Source organism: Arachis stenosperma, chromosome 1 (assembly GCF_014773155.1).
Source record: "Arachis stenosperma cultivar V10309 chromosome 1, arast.V10309.gnm1.PFL2, whole genome shotgun sequence".
Classification (NCBI taxonomy): Eukaryota; Viridiplantae; Streptophyta; class Magnoliopsida; order Fabales; family Fabaceae; genus Arachis; species Arachis stenosperma.
In genome coordinates this window covers 76485458-76495359 of record NC_080377.1, presented here as the reverse complement: position 1 = coordinate 76495359, position 9902 = coordinate 76485458, and the positions used below count along the sequence as shown (strand labels likewise).

Here is a 9902-nt window from a genome sequence, read left to right as displayed (position 1 = left end):
GCACACTCTCAACATTCAACAAATTCATCACTTGTCATAACCATCCTCAATTTAACATTTTATCAAATTTACCATCAACTATCATCACCTTTCAAGTTCTCTTAGTCCTCCCAATATAGTATTCTAGCCGCTCACCCATAACTTCAGAAACCTAAATCTCCGTCTTCTAAACTCATAACCAAAAATACCCCTTTTAATTCACTTATTGTGTTCTCCCTTGATTCAAAGTCTAAATACGAGCAAAAAGATTTTAAACGAGTGTTACGGAAGTTTTCAAGCTTGCTGGGGAGGTAAAACAGTTAAAAACAAGGTTTTCATTGAAAAACAGGACAGTGTGCGTACACATAGGGTTGTGCGTATGCACGCCCAGAAGAGTTTTCTCAACGTATGTGTACGCATACATGTGATTGATATTTACTTGATTATGTGCTCTACACATACATGTGCATCACTTGTTTTGGCATTTTGAATTGTTGAGAAGTGAATACAAACTTGCTTGTTTTGAAACTTTAGAAAATTTTTGGAATTAAGGAGCTTTTGACTATGCACCTAACTTTTGAATTTTTGCTTGTTTTCATTTCTTTAACTAATTTTTTCCCTCCTTTTCACTTGATTTTCTACTTTTGTTTTCTTTTCAACTAATTTTTCTTTTTCTTTGCCTAACTTTTAACTTTGCTTGTCTTTTCATCTAACTTTTCTTTTCACTTTCAATTAACCATTTTCCTTTTTACTAACATAATTTTTAACTTTTAACTTTCTTTTTATTTTTTAATTAACATTAACTATTTACTTTTAACTATTTTCTTTCTCTTTGTGCATAGTAACAATATTCCTTCATTCTTTTATTCTTTGATAAACAAGCAAGTTAGCTTTCCTCATGTCCTGAATTTGATTGGAAGTTGTTTGTGTTTGATTTAATTTGATTTTCATGTATGCTTCCATTCAAATTTTTATTATCTGTTCACTTCATATGCTGTTTTGTGACTTAGCTCTTTCCTTTTCAGCACCACCATCACTCTTACAGCCGCTCTATCGCCTAATCCGCCAGTTGAAGGTGGAGGTGACGACTCCATCCACTATGCATGATCTTGAGCGCCGAGGATGGTGCTACATCTTAAGTGTGGGGAGGTTGTCCAATTTCAGCAGCACATTTTGGGTGACAATCTTTGTTTCCGAACATTTTTAGTGTAGTTTCTTTTTATATTTTTTTGGTACTTTGTATATATTTTATCCTTTTGAGAAACATTTTACTTAGTTTATTGCACTTTCTTAGTTTATTGCATGATAAACCACTATTTTATGATTTATCTTGTGTTGAATTGAGTGGTTTTTATCAGATTCTTCCTACACTTATTCATGTGAATTGCATGTTTTACAATTGCCTTCCTAATTCTATGCTATGATAAAAAAACCTGCTTCCTAAGCCCCTAAATTATTAATTTTTAATTCCCCTTATTCCATTCGATGCCGTGATCTGTGTGTTGAGTGTTTTCAGGCTTTATAGGGCAGGAATGGCTTGGAGAACGGAAAGGAAGCTTGCAAAAATGGAAGGAACACAAAGAAACAAAGGAGCTGACCAGCGAGGAGAGACGCACATGCGCACCTGGCGCGCACGCGCACATTAGTGCACTCACACCTCGACGTGCACGCGCACCTGGCGCGTACGCGCAACATGAAAAGACAACAATCGACGCGCACGCGCACTTGGCGTGTACGCGTGACATGCGCGACATACAGCAGTTGTAGAAAAATGCTGGGGGTGATTTTGGGTTGAGTCTGGACCCAGTTTTCAGCCCAGGAACACTGACTAGAGCCAAGAGACAGCAGAGACTCAAAAGACAACAACACAATTCCACACAATTGATCAGAGATTAGTTTTTAGAGTTTAGTTTTGAATCTTGGAGGGAGAATACCACCTCCTTCAGGTTCTTCATAGTCGCATAGTTCTAGTTCTACATTTTGGATTGGATAATTGTGAAGAGTTATTACCTCCGTTGAAGATCTTTTACTAGTATAGTTCATTTTCCTTACTCTTCCATATCTTTAATCTGTGTTTAGAGTTACAATTGGATTGCTTTTATGAATTATTAATGCAAAGAATACTTTTCTATTTAATTTTATTATTTATTTAATCGCTTCCAATGTAATTTTAATTATCATGTCTCTTTTCTATTCTTATTATGTGTTTATAAAAATAGCATTCATGTTAACCGAGTAGATCCCAAGTTGACTTGGGGGTTGACTAATAGGAGACCCTTGAGTTGGGAAACTCAAGAGTTAATTTATAATTGGAAGTTGTTGCCTGACTCTCTAGTCACTAATGCTAATCCTTCCCAAGGGAGAGGATTAGGACTTGTGAATAGAAGTTGGTTCACGTACTTGACTTTCCTTAATTCGTTAAAGGTTAAATAAGTAATAACAACAACCTTTTACCATTACTCTTGAGAAATTCCAACAAGGGTATAACTTCCGATTAATCTTCTCCTGGTCAAGACCTTTTTATTCAAATTACATAGAATCGCTTGTTAGTCTTCATTGCTTTAATTTATAACTAGTTATTTCTCTATTTCCCAATTCTAAAACCTATTGGAAAACCCCTGATCAATAATTTTCACTCTTTGTTCAACTCGTTGGGAGACGACCTAGGATTTCTACTCCCAGTATTTTCATTCTTATTTCTATGACACCCCTTTCTAAATTGACAATTTTGTTGGTAGAGATCTATAGTCACAACGTATTTATTTCTAAGAATCTTTACTAACGACTTTCCGCGCCGCATCATTGCACTTTTTAATTTTGCTTGTACATAACTTAGTATTATATAGTAGTATTATATAGTAGTTATGCATATTTTGACATTTTGATCTTAATTTTGGCTTGTACATATGTTTTTTTTGTTTTTAATCTTGATTGTGATTTGGGATGATGTGATGATTGCATCTAAGTTTGGTTTCCTATATACTTGCTATTTTGGTTTGATTGAAATTAGGAATTAAACTTAGGATTTTTGACTTTTTCCATCCAATCACACTATATACACATATAGAATAAATGTTAGTCAAATTAATGAAATTTCCAATAAGCTTATTTTTATAAGGCATTGAAATTCAAATTGAATTGAGTTGAAATTTTTCATTAAAACTTGCATGATTTATACATTGTGGAATATGGTTTTGAGTTAAAGAACATACAACTTGTGAGTTTTTGAGCCTTATTGTGTGGTTACATTATTTAACCACTTATTTCATTCTTGTGTGTTGCTCTTCTCTATGATTGCAATCTTTGGTTTGTTTAATTCTATATATCCATTATTTAATGTATGATTATGTAATTATATGATTGATGCCATCACTTCATTATAGCTCACTTAACCCAAAAATCCTATCATTTCATTTACCTTTGTTTGCCACTTTGAGCATTTTTAATCCCCTTTTGTTCTTGATTGAGCACACCACTAGCTATAAGCGAAAAAATAATGAATGTCCCTATTTTGAATCTTTGAATAACTTAAGTTAGTGAGAGTGTGCAGTGTTTAAATGTGGAAAAAATGTGGGAACATTGGTAGATAAAAATGTGTTTTATTCTTTGTTGAAAAATAATGGAAATTTGGGGTACATGCTCATGTAAGATTATGAAAACCATATGCATTGATGAGTTGGTGTATATATTATCAAAAAAAAAAGAAAAAGAAAAGAAATAATGAAAAGGGGACAAAATTACCCCAATGAGAAATTCAATAAAAATCAATGCATATGTGATTTAATTGAATTTAATGCATGAGTGTGTGTATGGATGTAAAAGTGACATTATGGGTAGCTAAGATTGATATTAAAGTTGTATAGATTGTGTATGTGTTAGGTGAGAACTTAGGTTAATCAAAGATTCAAATGTAAAATCCATCTAGCCCTTACCTTTGCCCTTAGCTCCATTACAACCGTGAAAAGACCTCATGATTTTTGCATATGTACATTAAATTTTGTTGATTGGTTAGATGAAAAACAAACTTTAGAAAGCATGATTAGAGGAGAATTGAGTGGATTAACCCTAAATACTTGAGTGATTAGAGTGCATATACATATCCGGTGAGGGTTCAATCACTCAATTCCATATTTTCACCTATGATCATTGCTTATCTTGCAAGTTTGCTTAAATTCTTTTATATGATCTCAATTCAATTGTGAATGTGATTTGGTTATGATTGTCTTAGCCCTTGGTTGTATATAGATAATTTCTTGAAAATTGATTTATTTGGACTAATTAAATACATATAGATAGTTAGATAGTATAAGGTATAATAGTTACATATATATAGGTAGATTGCTTATAGATAGTTACATTGAATAATTTTTGATTCCTTTTCTTGTGTCTTCCTTTGGTATAGTGATGAGCGGATAATTTGTACCCTTTTTGGCATTGTTTTTAGCATGTTTTTAGTAGTTTTAGTTGAGTTCTTAGTATATTTTTATTAGTTTTTAGTTAAAATTCACTTTTCTGGACTTTACTATGAGTTTGTGTGTTTTTCTATGATTTCAGGTATTTTCTGGCTGAAATTGAGGGACCTGAGCAAAAATCTAATTCAGAGACTGAAAAGGACTGCAGATGCTGTTGGATTCTGACCTCCCTGCACTCGAAGTGGATTTTCTGGAGCTACAGAAGCCCAATTGTCGCGCTCTCAACGGCGTTGGAAAGTAGACATCCTGGGCTTTCCAGCAATATATGATAGTCCATACTTTGCCCAAGATTTGATGGCCCAAACCGGCGTTCAAAGTCACCCTCAGAAATTCCAGCGTTAAACGCCGGAACTGGCACCTAAATGGGAGTTAAATGCCCAAACTGGCATAAAAGCTGGCGTTTAACTCCAAGAAGAGTCTCTACACGAAATTTCTTCATTGCTCAGCCCAAGCACACACCAAGTGGGCCCGGAAGTGGATTTTTATGTCATTTACTCATCTCTGTACACCCTAGGCTGCTAGTTCTCTATATATAGGACCTTTTACTATTGTATTTTCTTCTTGGTTCTTCTAGTTCCCTCTCTGGGGCCGAAACCAATGATCACTTTTGTTCTTATGTATTTTCAACGGTGGAGTTTCTACACACCATAGATTAAGGTGTGGAGCTCTGCTGTACCTCGAGTATTAATGCAATTACTATTGTTCTTCTATTCAATTCTGCTTGTTCTTTGTCCAAGATATCACTTGTTCTTCAACTTGATGAATGTGATGATCCGTGACACTAATCATCATTCTCACCTATGAACAAGGCGACTGACAACCACTTTTGTTCTACAAGCAACCAAGGCTCTAGTGAATATCTCTTGGATTCCTGATACACGATGCATGGTTGATCGCCTGACAACCGAGTGCTCGCCTGACAAACGAGCCAGCCATTCCGTGAGATCAGAGTCTTTGTGGTATAGGCTAGAACTGATGGCGGCATTCAAGAGAATCCGGAAGGTCTAACCTTGTCTGTGGTATTCTGAGTAGGATTCAATGATTGAATGACTGTGACGTGCTTCAAACTCTTAGCAGGCGGGGCGTTAGTGACAGACGCAAAAGAATCACTGGATTCTATTCCGGCCTGACCGAGAACCGACAGCTGATTAGCCTATACTGTGACAGAGCATAGGAACGTTTTCACTGAGAGGATGGGAGGTAGCCACTGACAACGGTGAAACCCTTGCATAAGCTTGCCATGGAAAGGAGTAAGAAAGATTGGATGAAGACAGTAGGAAAGCAGAGAGACGGAAGGGAAGGCATCTTCATATGCTTATCTGAAGTTCCTACCAATGAATTACATAAGTACCTCTATCTTTATCTTTATGCTTTATTTGTATATCAATATACCCATTTGAGTCTGCCTGACTAAGATTTACAAGGTGACCATAGCTTGCTTCATACCAACAATCTCCGTGGGATCGACCCTTACTCGCGTAAGGTTTATTACTTGGACGACCCAGTGCACTTGCTGGTTAGTTGTGCAAAGTTGTGTTTATGCCATGGTATTGAGCACCAAGTTTTTGGGGCCATTACTAGGGATTATTTGAGTTGTGAAAAGTAGTAATCACAATTTCGCACACCAAGTTTTTGGCGCCGTTGTCGGGGATTGTTCGAGTATGGACAACTGACGGTTCATTTTGTTGCTTAGATTAGGTATTTTTTTTTCAGAGTTCTTAAGAATGAATTCTAGTGTTTCAAGGTGATGTTCTTATCATCACCAAAGCTGATTGATCATCATCAATTTAGCTCTTGAATGCAATGTCCTGCTGAAGCTTAGCTAGCTATGTCTAATTCCTTTAGACTAAAGCTTTAGACTAACATTGCATGATTCCTGGAATTCTCATTAAGAATTTTGATACCTTTATTTTCTTTTCTACATAATTTTCGAAAAATCCAAAAAAAAGTACAAAATCATAAAATCCAAAAATATTTCTTGTTTGAGTCTAGAGTCTCATGTTAAGTTTGGTGTCAATTGCATGTTTTTGCATTCATGCATGTGTCTTCATTAATCTTCAAGTTATTCTTGATGATTTTCTGGCTCTAATCTTTAAATTCTCTTGACTTGAGTGTTTTGTGTGTCTCATATGCATTCTCATGTTGTTAGTGTCAGTAGTATACAAACTGCTAAGTTTGGTGTCTTGCATGCATTGTTATTTGATTTTTGTTGCATTTTGACTACCCCTCATTATAAAAAAAATCCAAAAATATTTTTAATTTGTGTCTTTTCAAGTCAATAATACAGAGAATTGAAGATTCAGAACATACAGCAGAGGAATTGCACAGAAAAAGCTGGGCGTTCAAAACGCCCAGTGAAGAAGGACAGACTGGCGTTTAAACGCCAGCCAGGGTACCTGGTTGGGCGTTTAACGCCCAAAAGGGTATAGTTTTGGGCGTTAAACGCCAGAATGTGCACCATTCTAGGCGTTTAACGCCAGGATGGCACAAGAGGGAAGATTTTGTTTTCAAATCAATTTTTTTCAAGTTTTCAAAAGTTTTTCAAAATCAATTCTTTTTCAATCCATATCTTTTCAATCAAATGTTTTCAAAATCAATTTCTTTCCTTTTTCAAAGAGACTTGCTAACAATTAATGATTTGATTGAACTTTCAAGTATGTTGCCTTTTCTGTTGAGAAAGGTTTAATGTTTGAATCATATCTTTTCTTGTTAGGCAAGTCATTAATTTTTAAAAATAAAATCTTTTTAAAATTGTTTTCAAATCATATTTTCTCAATCACATGTTTTTAAAACCAATCATATCTTCTTAACCTCATCTTTTTCAAAATAGTTTTCAATCAAATCTTTTTGACTTCTAATTTCAAAATCTTTTTCAAAAATCACTTGATTTCTTTCCCACTCTTATTTTCGAAAATTAATTAGTGTTTTTCAAAATGTTTTCAAATTCTTTAACTTAATTTTCGAAAATTACTTCCCTTCTTCTCACATCCTTCTATTTATGGACTAACACTATTCCTTAATGCAAAATTCGAACTCCATCTTCTTTGATAAGTTCGAATTTTCTACTTCTGTCTTCTACTTTTCTTTTCCCCTGACACCTCAAGGAATCTATATACTGTGACATAGAGGATTCCACATTTTCTTGTTCTCTTCTCTTTCATATGAGCAGGAACAAAGACAAAGGCATTCTTGTTGAAGCTGACCCTAAACCTGAAAGGACCTTGAAGCGAAAGCTAAGAGAAGCTAAGGCACAATTCTCTGTAGAGAACCTAACAGAAATCTTCAAAGAAGAAGAACCCATGGCAGCCGAAAACAACAACAATGCAAACAATGCAAGGAAGGTGCTGGGTGACTTTACTGCACCTACTCCCGACTTCTATGGGAGAAGCATCTCTATCCCTACCATTGGAGCAAACAACTTTGAGCTTAAGCCTCAATTAGTTTCTCTAATGCAACAGAATTGCAAGTTCCATGGACTTCCATTGGAAGATCCTCATCAGTTTTTAGCTGAATTCTTGCAAATCTGTGACACTGTCAAGACTAATGGGGTTGACCCTGAGGTCTACAGACTTATGCTATTCCCTTTTGCTGTAAGAGACAGAGCTAGGACATGGTTGGACTCACAACCTAAAGAAAGCCTGGACTCATGGGAAAAGCTAGTCAATGCCTTCTTGGCAAAGTTCTTTCCACCTCAAAAATTGAGTAAGCTTAGAGTGGAAGTCCAAACCTTCAGACAAAAGGATGGAGAATCCCTCTATGAAGCTTGGGAAAGATACAAACAATTGATCAGAAAATGTCCTTCTGACATGCTTTCTGAATGGAGCATCATAGGTATTTTCTATGATGGTCTCTCTGAACTATCCAAGATGTCTTTGGATAGCTCTGCTGGAGGATCTCTTCATTTGAAGAAGACGCCTACAGAAGCTCAAGAGCTGATTGAAATGGTTGCAAATAACCAATTCATGTACACTTCTGAAAGGAATCCTGTGAACAATGGGACAAATCAGAAGAAAGGAGTTCTTGAGATTGATGCTCTGAATGCCATTCTGGCTCAGAACAAGATATTGACTTAACAAGTCAATTTGATTTCTCAAAGTCTGTCTGGAATGCAAAATGCACCAAGCAGTTCTAAGGATGCTTCATCTGAAGAAGACGCATATGATACTGAGAACCCTTCAATGGAAGAGGTGAATTACCTAGGAGAATCCTATGGAAACACCTATAATTCTTCATGGAGAAATCATCCAAATTTCTCATGGAAGAATCAAGAGAGACCTCAACAAGGTTTCAACAACAATAATGGTGGAAGAAACAGGTTTAGCAATGGCAAGCCTTTTCCATCATCTTCTCAGCAACAGACAGAGAATTCTAAGCAGAACCCCTCTGACTTAGCAACTATGGTCTCTGATCTAATCAAAACCACCTAAAGTTTCATGACTGAAACAAGGTCCTCCATTAGGAATTTGGAGGCACAAGTGGGACAGCTGAGCAAGAAAGTTACTGAACTCCCTCCTAGTACTCTCCCAAGCAATACAGAAGAAAATCCAAAAGGAGAGTGCAAGGCCATCAACATGGCCGAATTTGGAGAGGAAGGAGAGGAAGTGAACGCCACTGAGGAAGACCTCAATGGGCGTGCACTGACCTCCAATGAGTTCCCTAATGAGGAACCATGGGAATCTGAGGCTCAAAATGAGACCATAGAGATTCCATTGGACTTACTTCTGCCTTCATGAGCTCTGATGAGTATTCTTCCTCTGAAGAGGATGAGTATGTCACTGAAGAGCAAGTTGCTAAATACCTTGGAGCAATTATGAAGCTAAATGACAAGTTATTTGGAAATGAGACTTGGGAGAATGAACCTCCTTTGCTCACCAAAGAACTGGATGACTTGTCTAGGCAGAAATTACCTCAAAAGAGACAAGATCCTGGGAAGTTTTCAATACCTTGTACCATAGGCACCATGACCTTCAAGAAGGCTCTGTGTGACTTAGGGTCAAGTGTAAACCTCATGCCTCTCTCTGTAATGGAGAAGCTAGGGATCTTTGAGGTGCAAGCTGCAAGAATCTCATTAGAGATGGCAGACAACTCAAGAAAACAAGCTCATGGACTTGTAGATGATGTTTTGGTAAAGATTGAAGACCATTACATCCCTGCTGATTTCATAGTCCTAGAGACTGGGAAGTGCATGGATGAAACCATCATCCTTGGCAGACCCTTCCTAGCCACAGCAAAGGCTGTGATTGATGTTGATAGAGGCGAATTGATCATTCAAGTGAATGAAGAATCCTTTGTGTTTAAGGCTCAAGGATATCCCTCTGTCACCATGGAGAGGAAGCATGAAGAGCTTCTCTTAAAACAGAGCCAAACAGAGCCCCCACAGTCAAACTCTAAGTTTGGTGTTGGGAGGCCACAACCAAACTCTAAGTTTGGTGTTGAACCCCCACATTCAAA

The 9902-nt window shown here is 36.6% G+C and overlaps 1 non-coding gene across 1 annotated transcript; it reads right to left on the bottom strand.

Moving 5' to 3' along the window:
- Positions 1-8155: 8155 nt before the first annotated feature.
- Positions 8156-8263, bottom strand: LOC130947871 (small nucleolar RNA R71). The gene has a single exon (XR_009072838.1). It is a non-coding gene; the product is annotated as a small nucleolar RNA R71 (small nucleolar RNA).
- Positions 8264-9902: the final 1639 nt, after the last annotated feature.